Raw genomic sequence first — 15,685 nt, 5'->3', positions numbered from 1 at the left:
GTTATCTTACAAGTAGCAAAAATATGATTTGCATTTAATATTTTGCAGGTAGAAGCATTAACTTTGTTCAACGTCAGTCTCTAAATATGCTCTATTTTTTTAAACCCATGGGGCCATGCTTCATTATTATAATTATAACCAGGCTATCAATAAAGCGGGGTGTTCTTGGCGTCTGTCCTATGCTGAGAGGATTTGACCTAATCATGGGGGACGGTTCTGTGGACCTGAAATACGGAAAACTGCCCCCAAAATGGAAAAACAAAGCCCAGGCATGCAAGATGTTTTTGCAGAAAGCTGAGTTGGTTTTCTCTCGTGTGTTTCTCCGTTATCCCAGTTCCCTGGTCAGCGCCTTCCATGTAACAGTGGCAAGAAGTTAAGTTTCCTACAATTATATTAGAAAGCTGCAGGATCTGGGATTCTTCTATATGAGACACAGGGAATGGTCTATTAGGTTCTCCTCCCCTTCGCTTGGCCCATTCCCTCTTCCCCTCCCTAGAAAGAAGTATGTTAGTACATATTGTTGAGATTTTCCAGGTCTGTCCCATGTGTACCTACCTCACAGACCTACTCTACCTCAAAAAACCTGGCCCCAGCATCAAGTGGAAAAAAAAAAAAAATTAGTCACTTGGGCAGATAACCAGGAAAAATTATGCAAAAACTTTTGACAAAGAGTTGCCGGCCCAGATAGTAATGGAAAGATACAACTTTGGGGGCGAATCTTTTCCCAGTTCACTTCCCAGTGACTCACTGTGTGAACTGGTGGTGCCTGCTTCTTCATCTTTCCACACTCAGAGGTGCTCATCTGTACAGGGTGTAACACACGAGTGTCTTCCGTGGTGGTCAGGAAAATTCAATGAGGGTAACTTGTTTACTAAGCAGAACTCCTAGCACACAGGACACACTCTGTCCTTCCACTTCCTTCCTCCTTAAAAATGAGTATCAAGGGGCACCTGGGTGGCTCAGTGGGTTAATCCTCTGCCTTCGGCTCAGGTCATGATCTCAGGGTCCTGGGATCGAGTCCCATATCAGGCTCTCTACTCAGCAGGGAGCCTGCTTCCTGCTCTCTCTCTCTCTCTCTGCCTGCCTCTCTGCCTACTTGGGATCTCTGTCTGTCAGATAAATAAATACAATCTTTTTTTAAAAAAAAAAGGTTATTTAAAAAATGAGTATCAAACCCCCCTTGAAATAGTCAAGACTATTTATAGACCCAAAACCCCACATGTAAATCAAATCCGCTTAGTTAAGAAGAAAGTGAAGAATGCTGACCCTTAGCAGAGGTACGAGACTATTTTGAAAGCGCAGGTCCCCTCTGGGTGGATTTTGTGTCTCATAGCTTCTTATTTCAAGTAAACAAGAGCCTTTTGTGGTAATCTCTCCCACGTGAGCAATGGGAACAGATTGTCTTCCATCTAAAGCAAACGAGAAATTGCTTAAGTAAAGGTGGTGACTGTATGAATCATAAACCACTTGCTCAGATAACAGCCATTAAGTAAGTCTGTGTACAAATTTGACCATTTTTATTCCCACTGCCTTTTGACAGCCCTCTAGAAGGGAAGAGGAGAACAAGATCTGACTCCAGCTTTCAAAAATTCATCGCTGAATATTTGTTAACCTTGCTCCCTGTGATAGCTGAAGAACTAAGATAATGCCCTTCAAATGGAGATAAATTGCAATCTTTCAAAAGATTATCACGGTCTTAATCGAGTTTGCTCCAGCCGATGAACAGCCTGTGACCTTGTTAGTTACACAACAAACATAGCTGCTACTTAATGTTTCTGTAGGTAGTAGGGTAGGACCTTTCATCTCAATGTTTTCTGTAGAGAGAAGGTTGGATTTACTTCCGTTACTGATTTTGGAGATAAAACAGAAGATACAGCTTATCTGAAAAGAGTGTATCAAAAAAAAAAAAAAAAAAGAAAGAAAGAAAGAAAGAAAGAAAGAAAGAAAGAAAGAAAGAAAAAAGAAAAGAGTGTATCAAGCAAGTTTGGGTATGGTTCAGATTTTTTTTTTTTAACATTTCATGTTAATATAATTTCAGAGTCACACAAAAGTTGAGAGGATAAAACAAAGGCTATCCAGACACCTCTCCCTCAGATTCCCCGTATTTTAGAGATGTGAGTTGGGTGATTTAAAGAAAAAGGAAGGTTATCTACAGTCAGAGACAGGCATTGTCTCATACAATGCTGTGTGGTGTGCTACAGCACAGACGATAAAAGACATAGGGATTTCACAGTTAAAATATTCGGGGGAATGTTAGAGAATCCCCATTCATAATTTCTTTGAAAGAAATCATTTGCCAATTTGTATACATAAATGGAACTAACTGTAGGTATAGGGACAGATTCCAACATATGGCCCAGTTTATGAAAACTACAGTTAGTACATCTTGGGAAATGAAAGTGCTTCCAGCCTGAATATAATGTCACAAGAGCGTGGAAGTCAGTACAGCAGCAGTGATGCCAAAGGACCAACTTCCAGCAGAAGGGAGGGAGAGTCTGAATGGTCTGAATTATTAAGTGGTGACATTTCAGCCTAGATGCTCGTTGTCTGTGCCAAGGGAAAGCATCTGTGGGTACGGATTGCAGGCGGGTTCGGGGCATTCATACCGATTCTGGTAGGCTTGGACAATGCCTCCCAGGGAACAGGGTAATCTGGGAAGCTAAGCACTGACTCTCACACTCAGACTCTCAACCTCTCTGCAAGTACAGGACTCGGTACCGAGGACTTTATGACTTACCCCATGGGGCAGAGAAGAGGAGGGGAGCTTCCTCTGCACTTCTACCTTGTTGGGGCGATTGGGAAGGAGGACAGCCTCAATCACCCCGGAGGACAGAACTCAGCATCGGGGACCAGCCACTCCGGCCGGGGCCACCGTCCATGACAGGATCCATCCGTTCTGTTCCCTGCTTCCCTTTGCCTCTCTGTGCTAGGGTTCTTTTGTAAGTGTTCCTGACACCTTGTTTATCTTTCTTTTAAACATCCAAGATTATGTCTGAAAATGAGAAGAAAAAAAAAAAAAACCCTCCATTTTTCAGTTGTTAAATCGGTTGCAAGGGAAACAATTCAGCACCGTTCTCAAAACACAAAGAATGTCTCAAGACTCAAGTCTCCGGCCAACGGCTGGGCTGTAATACAAAATGCAGAAGGGACAAAATAAATTCTCATTCGCTTTGCTGCTTAGAGACCTGCCCGCGATAGTCACTCTCTCCATAGCTGCAGTGACACACAGTCTTGAGAAAGAACTCATTTTCCCTTTTCGCCAGGCAAGCAAACTTGTGCCCAACGCCCTTACACTCCTCTCTCGAAAGAAGCGTATTAACGAAAGACGGACGGTTCTGAGGTCTCTAACGGGCTTTTGGAGAAAGCGTCCTTATGGCTTACGTGTACAATCTGGGACTTCCTTGGGACTTCTTAGGTAGGTTATCAGATGACCTAAGGAATCTAGCTAAGGAAGATGGTGAACTTAATTTGATGGGTTGCAAACCTTCAACAAGGAGTTCTCTTCTTTTTCTGATTGGGGCGACACCACAGCACATTCCTTTTCTTAGATTTCACTAACTTGCTTAGCAATGGGGGGACCCCAACGTAGGGCTTGCCCAGTGTGTCGTGTCAGTGCTGTGACTTCTCAGGCAGAAGGAAGTTTATAAGGAAGTCAAAGACAAACATGTTTCCTAAGAAGTCTAAAGACTGCTTTTGAATTTTAGACTTAATTCGCCATTGTTAATCTGATTTTCAATGTTATCAGATTTCTGGTCCTTCCTTTTCATTAGCTAGATTGGTGGGATGCCCTCCCTTTCGCCTACTCTAGATCTTTCCTTGATCCCTTCACCTCCTAAGATTTGAATGGTTCAAATCTTCCCGAGATTTGGGGAATACTTGGAAAGAAGACAGAAAAGTTCCAACAGAATGGCCGGAATTTTCCACGAAGGTCTGTGTCAATCGGGGTGTAATACTGATCAGGGCATGACCAAAACTTTGACCAGTCTTACAGACGTATCTCAACGAAGGAAGCACAGCCTAAAAAGTACTTTTCTAATTGTTATTGATATTTTGCTCCCTCTAAATGCCCAAGAATGTCGTTTTCATTAACCCACTTAAAATCTCCTGCTCTTATATGTATTTCGTAAGCCTGTAAACCCCTGGGAGCCTCTCTCTTACATTGTCCCATCATTAAGCTGTCATCACAGTATCTCGTCATTGTCATCTTTGCCATTCATTCCATCTTCCTACCCTCTGGCGTCCCACGTGACATGCTCTTAATGCATTAACCCTTCCTGCCAGAGCTTTTTTAAGACATGGCTCTGCTCGAGCTGTTCCACCAAAAATGCTCACATGACTCTTAGCATTTCTACATGACTGCATCTATTAGGTGTGTGACCTCAGGCAGAGCCACCTTGTCATTCAGTCTTGTCCTAGCTTTCCTTTCTACCTGCTCTTACAAACCCAAGGGCCCCGTGCAAAGCCCGCCACTGAGCTTTGGGAACCCCCGAGGCTGGTCTCTGAAGTTCTTATAAACAAGACTTACTATCAAAAAAACGTAGTTTGGGGCGCCTGGGTGGCTCAGTGGGTTAAGCTGCTGCCTTCGGCTCAGGTCATGATCTCAGGGTCCTGGGATCGAATCCCGCATGGGGCTCTCTGCTCAGCAGGGAGCCTGCTTCCCCCTCTCTCTCTCTGCCTGCCTCTCTGCCTACTTGTGATCTCTGTCTGTTAAATAAATAAATACAATCTTTTAAAAAAAAATGTAGTTTGTAGTTAGATCTTTAGCCCCCGGAGTCATGTGACCCCCAGAGTCATGTGATCTTAAGCACACCATTTCTGGATCTGCTCTGGTGGCTTGAGCCGCATCCCTCAGAAACCCACGCCCATCCAGAACCTCAGGATACAGTCTTACTTGGAAATACGTTTTTTGCAGCTAGAATTAGGGTGAGGATCCTGATGAGATTGCACTGGATGGGGGGGAGGTGATTCCTAACTGCAGTGAGTGTCCTTCCAGGGACACAGACACACAAGGAAGCAGATGGAGGGGGAGGCTGGAGGGATGCTGTCACCAGCCAAGGAACACCAGGAGCCACGAGAAGTGGGAAGAGGCAGGGAAGGATCCTCCCTAAGAGCCTCTGACGGGACCATGACACCTGCCGACACTTTGAGTTTGGACTAGGGGCCTCCAGAAGAACTATGAGAGGACAGCACCCACCTCCTGAGAATGAAGTCGAGGTGACATGAGATAACACATGTGGAGGGTCTAGTGCCGACCAGGTTTGAGTCTCTGTGTAGCAACTGTACGTGATGGCAGGGAACGTGACTCAAAGTGTCTGAGTCTCGTCATAGTTTCATGGCTATAGTTTCGTAGTTGATATTGACATTGCTCAATAGAGCCACGTCCCTGTGGACAGAATTGGTAACAATCATAGCAACAGTTGTCTCCGTTCAGCCTGTCCCAATCTTCCTCCCTCTGTTCTCCGTCCATATCCTTACACTGCTCTCACGTCATGATAGGGATCCCCCTGGAAGAGGAGCAGCCCCCTTCTGCTCAAGGAGATTCCTCAACCTCGAAGCCTGAGCTGTTCAGAGAACTCTTGGAATGTGACAGCTCCGGGCACGGCGGCAGTTTTCGCCAAGAGCTGGGACGGGCGACCTTAGAGATGGCAGAAAATGTGCAGCCTAGACACTGGTTGGTAGCTATTTGTGAATAATTCAATAAACCGCAGTCATCTACAAGACCAGGTTGGTGACTATAGCCAGGCTATAATTTCCCATGCGGTGACCACAGACAAGACCAGACCGCAGAAGTGTTGTAGAGGAATCAAGTCAGGGAATCTGTGACAGGAGCACGGCCTCATTAGCAGCCATTTATTCAGTGACCTTGAGTTTACCGCAGTCACCTGGGAAAGGAGCAGCCCGACATCCTGCTGGCTTCTGAGGGGGTCTGACAAAGGGCACCCACTACCCAGAGACTGGTGACCCAACATCAGGACCCCAGAAGGCTGCCGCATGACGCCGGCTACTCGCTCAGCACAGAAACCGTCTGAGGGGATTGTAGAAGTCCCAGAACCTTTCCAGGGGGGTAGATAAAAGGATAAAAATATTTAAGGTACAGGAAATATATGGCTTTGGAGTCCTGCAGCCCTTGGTGTGGCTTTGACAGTCACTTTAAGTGGTCATGAGAATTACTTCTGTAAGCCTCACTTGACCCACGTGTAAACTTGAGATAAAAATACCCTACCTCGCAGGCCTGTCATAAGAGATGACTGAAGTTATATATGAAAGCACCCTGGGACATAAGATGAGTTAAAAAAAAAAAAAAGATTTCCTTCCTTCTTTTCCCCTTCTTCCCTGAGTTCCTATAAAATCACTTCCCCAAGATAAAGAACAAAGAACTTTCACTTCCATACAAAACAATCTTTTTCTTGGATGCCTGGGTGGCTCAGTCGGTTAAGCATCTGCCTTCGGCTCAGGTCATGATCTCAGGGTCCTGGGATTCAGTTCCTCATCAGGCTCTCTGCTCAGCGGGGAGCCTGCTTCTCCTTCTGCCCCAACCCCCTGCTAATGATAGCTGTCTCTCCCTCAAAAAAATAAATAAAATCTTAAAAAACAAACAAACAGGGGTGCCTGGGTAGCTCAGGCATCTGCCTTTGCCTCAGGTCATGATCCCAGCATCTTGGGACTGAGCCCTGCATCGGGTCCCCTGCTCTGTGGGAAGCCTGCTTCTCCCTCTCCTACTCTCCCAGCTTGTGTCTAGCGTTCTCTCTCTCTCTCTGACAAACAAATAAATAATCTTTAAACAAACAAACATTCTTTTTCTTATTCACTTAACATTAAGATTCAGATGGTCCTTTTCTTAGTAAAAGGTAGAGGGGACATTGGTAATATCTCTTACAGGCACCCCTAGATTTCCGAAGTTGGGGGGGGGCATCTGAATGTAAGCTCCCTCTGCCCTTGTTGCTGGGTAAAGCATCCCCTTACTGGGAACAAGAATGAGCCATACGTGTGTATGTGTGTCTATATATACATATATATGTGTGTATACATATATATCCTTCCATGTTCCCCAACACTAATTTGTGATGGGCAGGAGTCAGCAGAGAAGAAATGATACAAATAGCCAATCAGTAGTCACTCCGTTGTCTGGGAGCCATAGAGCTGAAGGAGACAGAAAAAAAAAAGATCAAGCCCTTGCCCCTCCCTCCAAGGGAGCACGCCTGGAGAGGAGGGAGCAACTCGGAGCCTCCCGGGAGAGATCCAGCCTTCGAGAAGCTGGACGGCTTGGGAAGACATCAGATCCGGGTGACAAGAGAACTCAGCTTAATATTGTGGAAACAGTGGATTTACTGGTTCCCGTCTCAGGAAGTCCAGATGCAGTGAGGGCACAGTATTGGCACAGTTATTTTAGTCTTCGGAGCAAGACGTGGGCGTGTGCTCAGCGCCCAGGCTCCCTGCGCGTGAACCACGGGGCGGCCACAGCCCAGCCGTAGCTGTGCGCATGGTCGCATTGAGTGGGAGAGGGAACCAGGCTTTTCCCAGTTGCCACACCTCCCAGAAAATCTGTCTTCCCTTTATATTAACTGGATTGGGGTCACATACTCATATCTGAAGAGGGAAGGACTTGTCCCTCTTCTGATGGGGCTCTCCCCTGTGCTCAGGTGTGGAGGACGGGGGTGTGGTCAACATCCCTTGAAGAATTTGGACTGTGTCAGGCAGCTCAGATACTTTACTAAACCGGGAATTTACTGGGAAGAAGAAAATATAGAGGGGTCCAGGGTAGGCCACCAGCCTTTTATACTACAAAAGAGTTGAGAAGTAAAATTTACAAATCTCTGAGGGTCAGTTCTTCCTGCTGGAGCTGGGGCTGGGGAGGAAGGTGACAATGTCACATGGAATTACTGGCGAAGTCAGATCTCGACATTTTTCTTAAGTACCAGGTAGTACATTTGCGTTATGATTGTGTTGTTTCATTTTAACTATATTACACTGTCTCTTAAACACGTAGTACAAACCGCACCCCCCTCCTCACAAGTGCATACAGTAAGGTATTTCTAATTCTTCTATGTCCTCTGTGCTCCGTCCCTAAGTCCCTGCATCATATAGTCTTGGGGTCCTGGGAGTTTGGTCCCCTCGTCCAGATCAGGGGTTCTTAGCCTCACTGAGCAGTAGGATCCCTTGGGATCACCTGCCAAAGATACAGATTCAGTGGCTATGAGATGATGGCTGGACGTCTACATATTTTCTGATCCTAGATGAAAGGGAATTGGAGCCTGGGAAACTGAAGGCCAGGGTGGGACAGACCATTATTTCACTGTAAATTTTTTTGCATGGTGTCAGCTTTTTTTTTGTGGGGGGGGGGGTGTCATGTGCACATTATTCTCTTCTTCTTCCTAGACATCTCTTACCGTGTTTTTTTTTTAATGTCTCCACGGTTTTGTTTTGTGGGTTAAAAAAAAAAAAAAAAAAAAGATTTTATTTATGTATTTGACAAAGAGAGCCCAAGCAGGGGGAGAGGCAGGCAGAAGGAGAAGGAGGCTCCCCACTGGACAAAGAGCCCGATGTGAGCCCAATGCGGGACTTGACTGAGGACCCCAGGATCGTGACCTGAGCCAAAGGCAGATGTTTAACTGGCTTATCCAGCCAGGTACCCTGTCTCCAGTGTTTATAACGTGTATCCAGAGCTGAAAACTATTCATCTATATCCAGGCTTTGCCTTGGATACTCTAGAGGCCAAAAACATTTAGAACTCTCTCTTTTTTTTTTTTTTTTTTTTTTTTTGCTTCCCCAGAGACACAGGGGAGGGTATATACGACTTTGTTCGGTCAGTGCTCAGGCCTGACTCCAATTCTTGGACTCATTTCCTTTCTGGTTTCTGCATAGACCACAAAATGTCAAATACAGCCCATTGCTTGAAATGAAAAAAATGTAGATGACCAGAGGGCTTTGTTGGCAGGCAGAGAACAGGGAAGTTCCATGGAAACCTGTCCAGCTACTTTTGAAAGAGTAAGCAGAGGAATCGCTTGTAGGCAGAATCAGCTCCGTGCTGTTCCCACTGGCCCACGGACACGTGTGTCTCAGTGCCACACAGAGACCAGAGGGAGGTGATCTCATTGTGGGTGTTCTTTCCCGAGTCCCTTCTAACTTGATCTGAGGCACTGCTCTTCTTTGAACAACCCAAAAAAGCAGGAATCACTAACTGGATATTTTAAAGTCCTTCTCACTAGCAATTGAAAGAGATCAGAAGTTCGGTGGAGAAAGATGTATTTAGAAGTCATTAAAACAGTAGACACTGGTTTTGGAAAGGGACATACTTTGTTCCTCTTCTGTGGGTAGTTATGGTCCAATGGAAAACACCCACAGAGGAAATTCAGTATCTCCAAATGGTCATTTTCACAAGAATGGGCCAGACCACTTGTGGAAAGAGCAAGCATACTCTCTCACCGGTGCTGTATGCCGATATTTTTTAACCTGCATGTAAATTGCCTGGCAGATCTCTAGGCATACCATCTACGGTGACGTGTATGCAGTAGAGTGAGTGAGTGGGTCTGGGGAAACATTGATTGAAACCATTGGTGCTGAATTTCCCACAGCTCCCTTAAAGCTAGTCTGCACCTAGGGCCTGGATGTTCACCCTCAAAGGACAAAAGATCCAGATTAGTTCCAGGAACTGATAAGAGAAGGTAGAAGAAAGGAGACCACCATTTTCCTAAGGCTACTTTCCCCATGAATTACTGACAACAAGGAAGCCAAATTTTCTGTTTCATATTTTTTTTTTCTGTTCCTATCCATCCACCTAGGCCTTGAATGTCTAAATACGCCAGATACAATTCTTTTTTTTTTTTTAAGATTTTATTTATTTATTTATTTGTCAGAGAGAGAGAGCACAAGCAGGTGGAGTAGCAGGCAGAGGGAGAAGCAGACTCCCCGCTGAGCAAGAAGCCTGATGCAGGACTCAACCCCAGGATGCTAGGATCATTACCTGAGCAGAAGGCAGCTGCTTAATCAACTAAGCCATCCAGGTGTCCCCACGTACGATCATTCTTAAGAACAGATCAGGTTTTGCAAAATACTTATTTTTTATTAAATGAAAGTTGTTGTTGAGGATTCTACACAACTTTAAAAATGAAAGAATTTTTTTTTTCCTTTCATTCAAAGGAGGGAGCAGAGAATTAACATGTTGAATTTCTACAGCGATTCAGATATATGTTGAATTTTTATGTTACTCTATTTAATCCTTGTAACTATCCTGCAAATTCGTTATGCTGTATTATTTAATAGTAATTCCAGGGGTGCCTGGGTGGCTCAGTGGGTTAAAGCCTCTGCCTTTGGCTCAGGTCATGATCTCAGGGTCCTGAGATCGAGTCCCGCATCGGGCTCTCTGCTCAGCAGGGAGCCTGCTTCCTCCTCTCTCTCTCTTTCTGCCTGCCTCTCCGCCTACTTGTGATCTCTCTCTGTCAAATAAACAAATAAAAAATCTAAAAAAAAAAAAAAAAAGAAACCACAACTGAATCAATCAATCGATCAATCAGTCTCTTCAATGCACATACCAATCAAAATTGTAAAAGTAACTTAAAGGCTAATTCTGAGGTAGCTGCCAAGGACTCGAGTCAATATTTTGATTCAATTGATTTGCCAAACACAGGCAGATCATTAACTAGGAATATAGGCTGCTCTTTCGTTTGTCTTTTAAGGAACATTAAGAAAGTTCCTGAACCTCTGTTGTTGTCTTTTGTTTTTTTCCCTAATAAAGTAACTTAACCCCACATCCTTTTCAAAATGATTTAACACGGCTTACAAAAATACATACATTTGCACAGGGCAAATACACATTTCAGTAGCCGCGTGGTTCTATCTGCCTTTGTCCGTTTCCTCTTAATATCGCTTCCTCCCATTCCCCACCAATAACTGTTTCCCTTTTCCTGGTTTTCAATCTGTGTTCAGTCGGTGGAGCTCTCCCGGCTGTCTTGGGCTTCCTCTGGAAGTGACGTGGTGCCTTGCACAGACCCCAGGCTGCCTGACTTATCTGTACTCGAGGACGGTGTCTCCTCTGCCGCCAGAACAATGAAGTCTCCAGACTACTGAGGCAGGAACTTTTGTCCCAAACAGATCTGTTTATCAGAGAGCAATTGGTCTCATGCACAGGAGCCTCAACAAACAGGATATACCATCTCAAATTTATGGCCTCTTGGCACACACAAGAAAGCCTCCCAAGGAAGCGTGTGATTCTCAAGAAGGCCGGGGCACGTCATCACATAGACACTGAAAGGAGCAGACAAGGCACTGGCACTTCCTGGTTGAAGTACAACAATTAGTGCCTTTTTAAAAAACGTGTGCCGCTTTTGGATTAATTTCAGCATGGGAAATCATTAGCATTCTTAATTTAAAGAGGAAACCTTTGGACAAGAGTGCGCAGCTATAAATCAATAATAAAGATTTTCTCTGAATTATGATGTTTTTACCCGACTCTGAAATTGGATTTTTTTTTTCCTCTTCTCATTTTTGAGCCTTTGAATTTGACTTAACATACTGACTCTGTCAGGTTCCTGTGGTGAATTGATAATGAAATTAGGAGAGACAGGGTCCATTGACTTGGAAGACCAGGGCCATTAGTTAAGTCTTCTCTCTGTCCCCGCAACTGGCTTGACACCTGCTTAGTCACCTTGACTTTGGCACTTGGCTCTGACACTGACACTCAAGAGAGCAGAGCTCAGAATGGAGATGAGGAGGTAGCATGGTAAATAGATGTTATAAAGAAAAAAAAAAAAAAGACAGAGTTGAAAATCAATACCTCCATTAACATCTAGAAGCAGACTTTTCAAAGAACATTTATATGTTTAGCTGACAGTAATGTACCAAGAAGACTAGTTCCTTTTAGGGTCACAAATTATGTGACCTATCACTTTGGTGTTGCTTCATTTTCTCTTCATCTGACCAAGAAATGTCACCGATAGAATTTTAAACTAAAACAAAACAGAACCAAACAAATGGAAAACGCTGCCTGGCGAAAATATTGAAATAACGGCTCTACGTGTCAGAAATAAGATACGATAAAATTCTAGTGGCGTACGTAAAAATTATTAATAATGTGCAATGGAATAGGTAGTCTCTTGAAGTTGGTTGTACTAGGCCTTGACTTGCATGTATGCATCCTTGTAAGGTCATTATTCTTGTAGTGTGTATAACTGAGATGATACATTGTAATGAAATACCAGTTCCTGGTTTGGTGTTGTTTCATTAACTTCTCATCGTCAACGTTAAGTTTAATTCTTGGCTTCTGTGTTCCCTGGCTCTGTGGCTTAGAGAAGTCAAGCAACTTAGCTAACGCACCGTTGCCACATGTATTAACATGGCCTGGAGAGGAATAAGCAATTGGCACATAGCACTGCCTCCCACAGTGCCTGGTACACAAGAACATCTCAGTGAATTTTACTAACCGCCCCCCCCAACCCCTCTGTGCTTCTTCATTTTCCATTTCTCCCATGGTAGTTCCCTTACCACCTCTACATTACCCCTCCACTCCATACCTGCATAGGAACCCTTCCAGGCAAAGAGCAATGGCAGTCAATGCCTTTGGCAAGCTGTTGACCTGGTAACCCTCCCCCCAGTAAAGAAGGCCGGGTACCTCTCCCAAGGCTGCCACCACTCCTGCTCCATCAGCATTCATAGCCAGTGCCAGTGCACAAGAGCCAAAGCTTGGTAGGACCACCCATCATATTAGGCAACTTGGGAGTCCAGAGCCCCTCCCTTCTCTAAGAACAGAGGTCCTCAACCCAGCGGATAAAAGGACGTAGATTGTCAGCTTGATGTGGAAGGCACAGGTTTAGAACAAAAAAGTGCCGGTGTACCTGGGTGGCTCAGTCAGTTAAGCATCCAACACTTGACTTGGGCTCAGTTCTTGATCTCATGGTCGTGAGTTCAAGCCCCACTTTGAGCTCTATGCTGGGTATGGAACTTACTTTAAAAAATAAAAAAGAGGAGTGCCTGGGTGGTACAGTGGGTTAAAGCCTCTGCCTTTGGCTCAGGTCATGATCCCAGGGTCCTGGGATTGAGCCTCATATCAGGCTCTCCGCTCAGCAGGGAGCCTGCTTCCTCCTCTCTCTCTGCCTGCCTCTCTGCCTACTTGTGATCTCTGTATGTCAAATAAATAAATAAAATCTTAAAATAAAATAAAATAAAATAAAAAAGAACAACATGCTGAAAACCTCAGGAGGTAATGAAATCATTTTGGAATTCAAATGAGCAAAAAACAGGAATACCAATCAGTATCTGACATGCATCGAAGACTATGGAAAAGCAGATTTCAAAAAGTGTAAAAAAATATATATAGGTTTGGTCTCATGGCCAGAGGGCTTTCAAGAGGTATAGATAGGTCCAGACAGAATAGAAAATGAAATTCTATCTGTATAATAAAAATTAGCCAAATATGGGAGAGAAACTAAAGAAATCAATATGGTTGCTGAGAGAACTCTCCTTTGAGCTCCGATTTTAGAAAGCCTGCTTGAAAGATCAAAGAACTTGTAGCCAAGAACAAAAGTGATGTAACCGCACACACCTGGAAGAATGGTATCATAAAGAATAAAGTAAAAAAAAAAAAAAACCTCAATTTGGCTGGGAAATAAAAGAATGATTAAAAAAAAAATGACTCTGACCAATAGGTAAGGAGCAAGAAGAACAAGGAAGTGTTAGTCACATTGTTGCTTTTGCGACATTTGTCAACAAGACAAAGAACAAATGGAATTATTCAGCTCTTTCTTTGCTCTATCTTCTCCACCAGAAGGATGACTGCAGACTACAAATGTAAAGATGCCTGGCAGATGTGCCTGAGGAATGAGAACAGGCAGGGATAAACACGGGCGGCGAGCCCCGAATGAGTGTCCAGAGGGGAATGCAGCAGTGTGCCCAGGACCATGGAGGTGAGCCAGCCAGATGTTGGGTTACTCCTCCAAGGGCCCAGGCCCTAGGTGATGAAGAGGAGGTACAAGGGGCAGAGAACAGAGGTGGGAAGATAGAATTGATGGAACAGGACGTTGCAAAGGCTCTAGAAAAGATGTGGAGGTGCTGTTGAGGTGAGCATTGAAAAGGAAAGTATTTTACGGATTTTTTATGGAAGCAGAAAACAGACACGGGCGTGGAGAATGTAGGCAGAGCGCAACCACAAGAGCCTGGCCGTGGAGACCGAAGGCTGGGGTATGTGGCCAGAGTCGCAGGTGATGTTCAGGAAAATAGCTAGATATGAAGAAGCCAATGAGGAAGGGAAAGTCTAGGTCCAAAGGGTTTATTACCTGAGAGGCCACGCAACGGTTCCACATGCCGTAAGGAGCCGTAGATGAACCAGGGGAAGGAACACTGACAGGGCCGTACCTGTTCCTGAGGAGACCACGTATCTGGAATATGCAGCGCGAACCTAAAAGAATCCAGAGTTTTGTCAATTTCTTCACGCTTTGTGTGGGATTGTCTAATGAAAGGTAAAACGGTTGAAATAGAATCCCACCACGTCTCCCTTCCCTATTAAAGACTGGGTATCCGGGTTCCTTAATTGTTGAACAGCAGGGAGTTCATGCTAATAAACAAAGCCTTGCAGTCCCACCAGAGCTTACCATAAGGCTTCCTAAGGTAGACCAGGGATCAAGAAAACATCCCGCAGGACATGACATATGGGCTAAGAACTTGCAGATAAGTCAAACTTAGCTGTGAGTGTTAAGTCTTTATTGGGATCTGGGTGCCTCACTTTCAGGAGAATCATTGCTCGATGGAAACTGTGTCACATGAGGAGCCAGAGACAGCTAGCCATGGTCACGGTCATGGACACAGCGGGAGAGCTGCTTTATCCATTCTGTGGACCCTTCCACTATGGAGAAAGAATTTGATCTAATTCTGAGACAGTCTAGAGTCCAGGGGCAGGGGCTCCAGACCCAAACATCTGGATTCGAATCCAGGCTCTGCCATGAATTGCATTCCCTCGTATGTTTAACAACAACAGGAGCATCACAACACATATGGCAAAACACTGTTGGGAGCGTGAAGGGAATCAGTGCTTGTCAAGGATCTACAACAGTACCTGGAACATAGCAGTCATTCCCTGCCTATTCTTTCCTAGTGAATCAAAGCTGTAACAAGACAGATACATTTGTATCATTACATAGAGAATGTTTCAGCCATCCAAGCTGTTGAACGGAGTAAGTAATTGGAGTTCTCTGAAAAAAATAGCCTGACGTGTTTAACCAGAGATTAGATGATCATCTGGAAGACACGAGGAGCCGATACCTGCTTTCGTTGGGGTTATGAATAGATGACACGCAGGCCTTCTGACTTTCTGATGCCACCGTTTAATCTATAAGAATGGGTATTTCAAGAATTCTTCATTTTAACTAAAGGAGTGTTCCTGGTAGCAAATTATTTATTTAATGTGCTGTGGAGCTTTCCTCATCAGGAAAAAAATATGGGTTTTTGTTTTGTTTTGTTTTGTTTTTTTAAGATATTATTTATTTATTTGACAGAGAGATAGAGAGCACAAGTAAGCAGAGCAGCAGGCAGAGGGAGAGAGAGAAGCAGGCTCTCTGCTGAACAGGAAGCTCGATGTGGGGCTCGATTCCAGAACCCTGGAACCATGGCCTGAGCCGAAGGCAGCTGCTTAACCAACTGAGCCACGCAGGCGCCCCCAAAAATATGTTTTTTTTTAGATTGAGAAGACCTGAGGTCTTGA

The sequence above is a fragment of the Mustela nivalis genome (genome assembly GCF_964662115.1).
Source record: "Mustela nivalis genome assembly, chromosome: 3".
NCBI classification, from domain to species: domain Eukaryota; kingdom Metazoa; phylum Chordata; class Mammalia; order Carnivora; family Mustelidae; genus Mustela; species Mustela nivalis.
The sequence above is the reverse complement of the archived record's forward strand: the minus strand, read 5'-3'. Positions refer to the sequence as shown.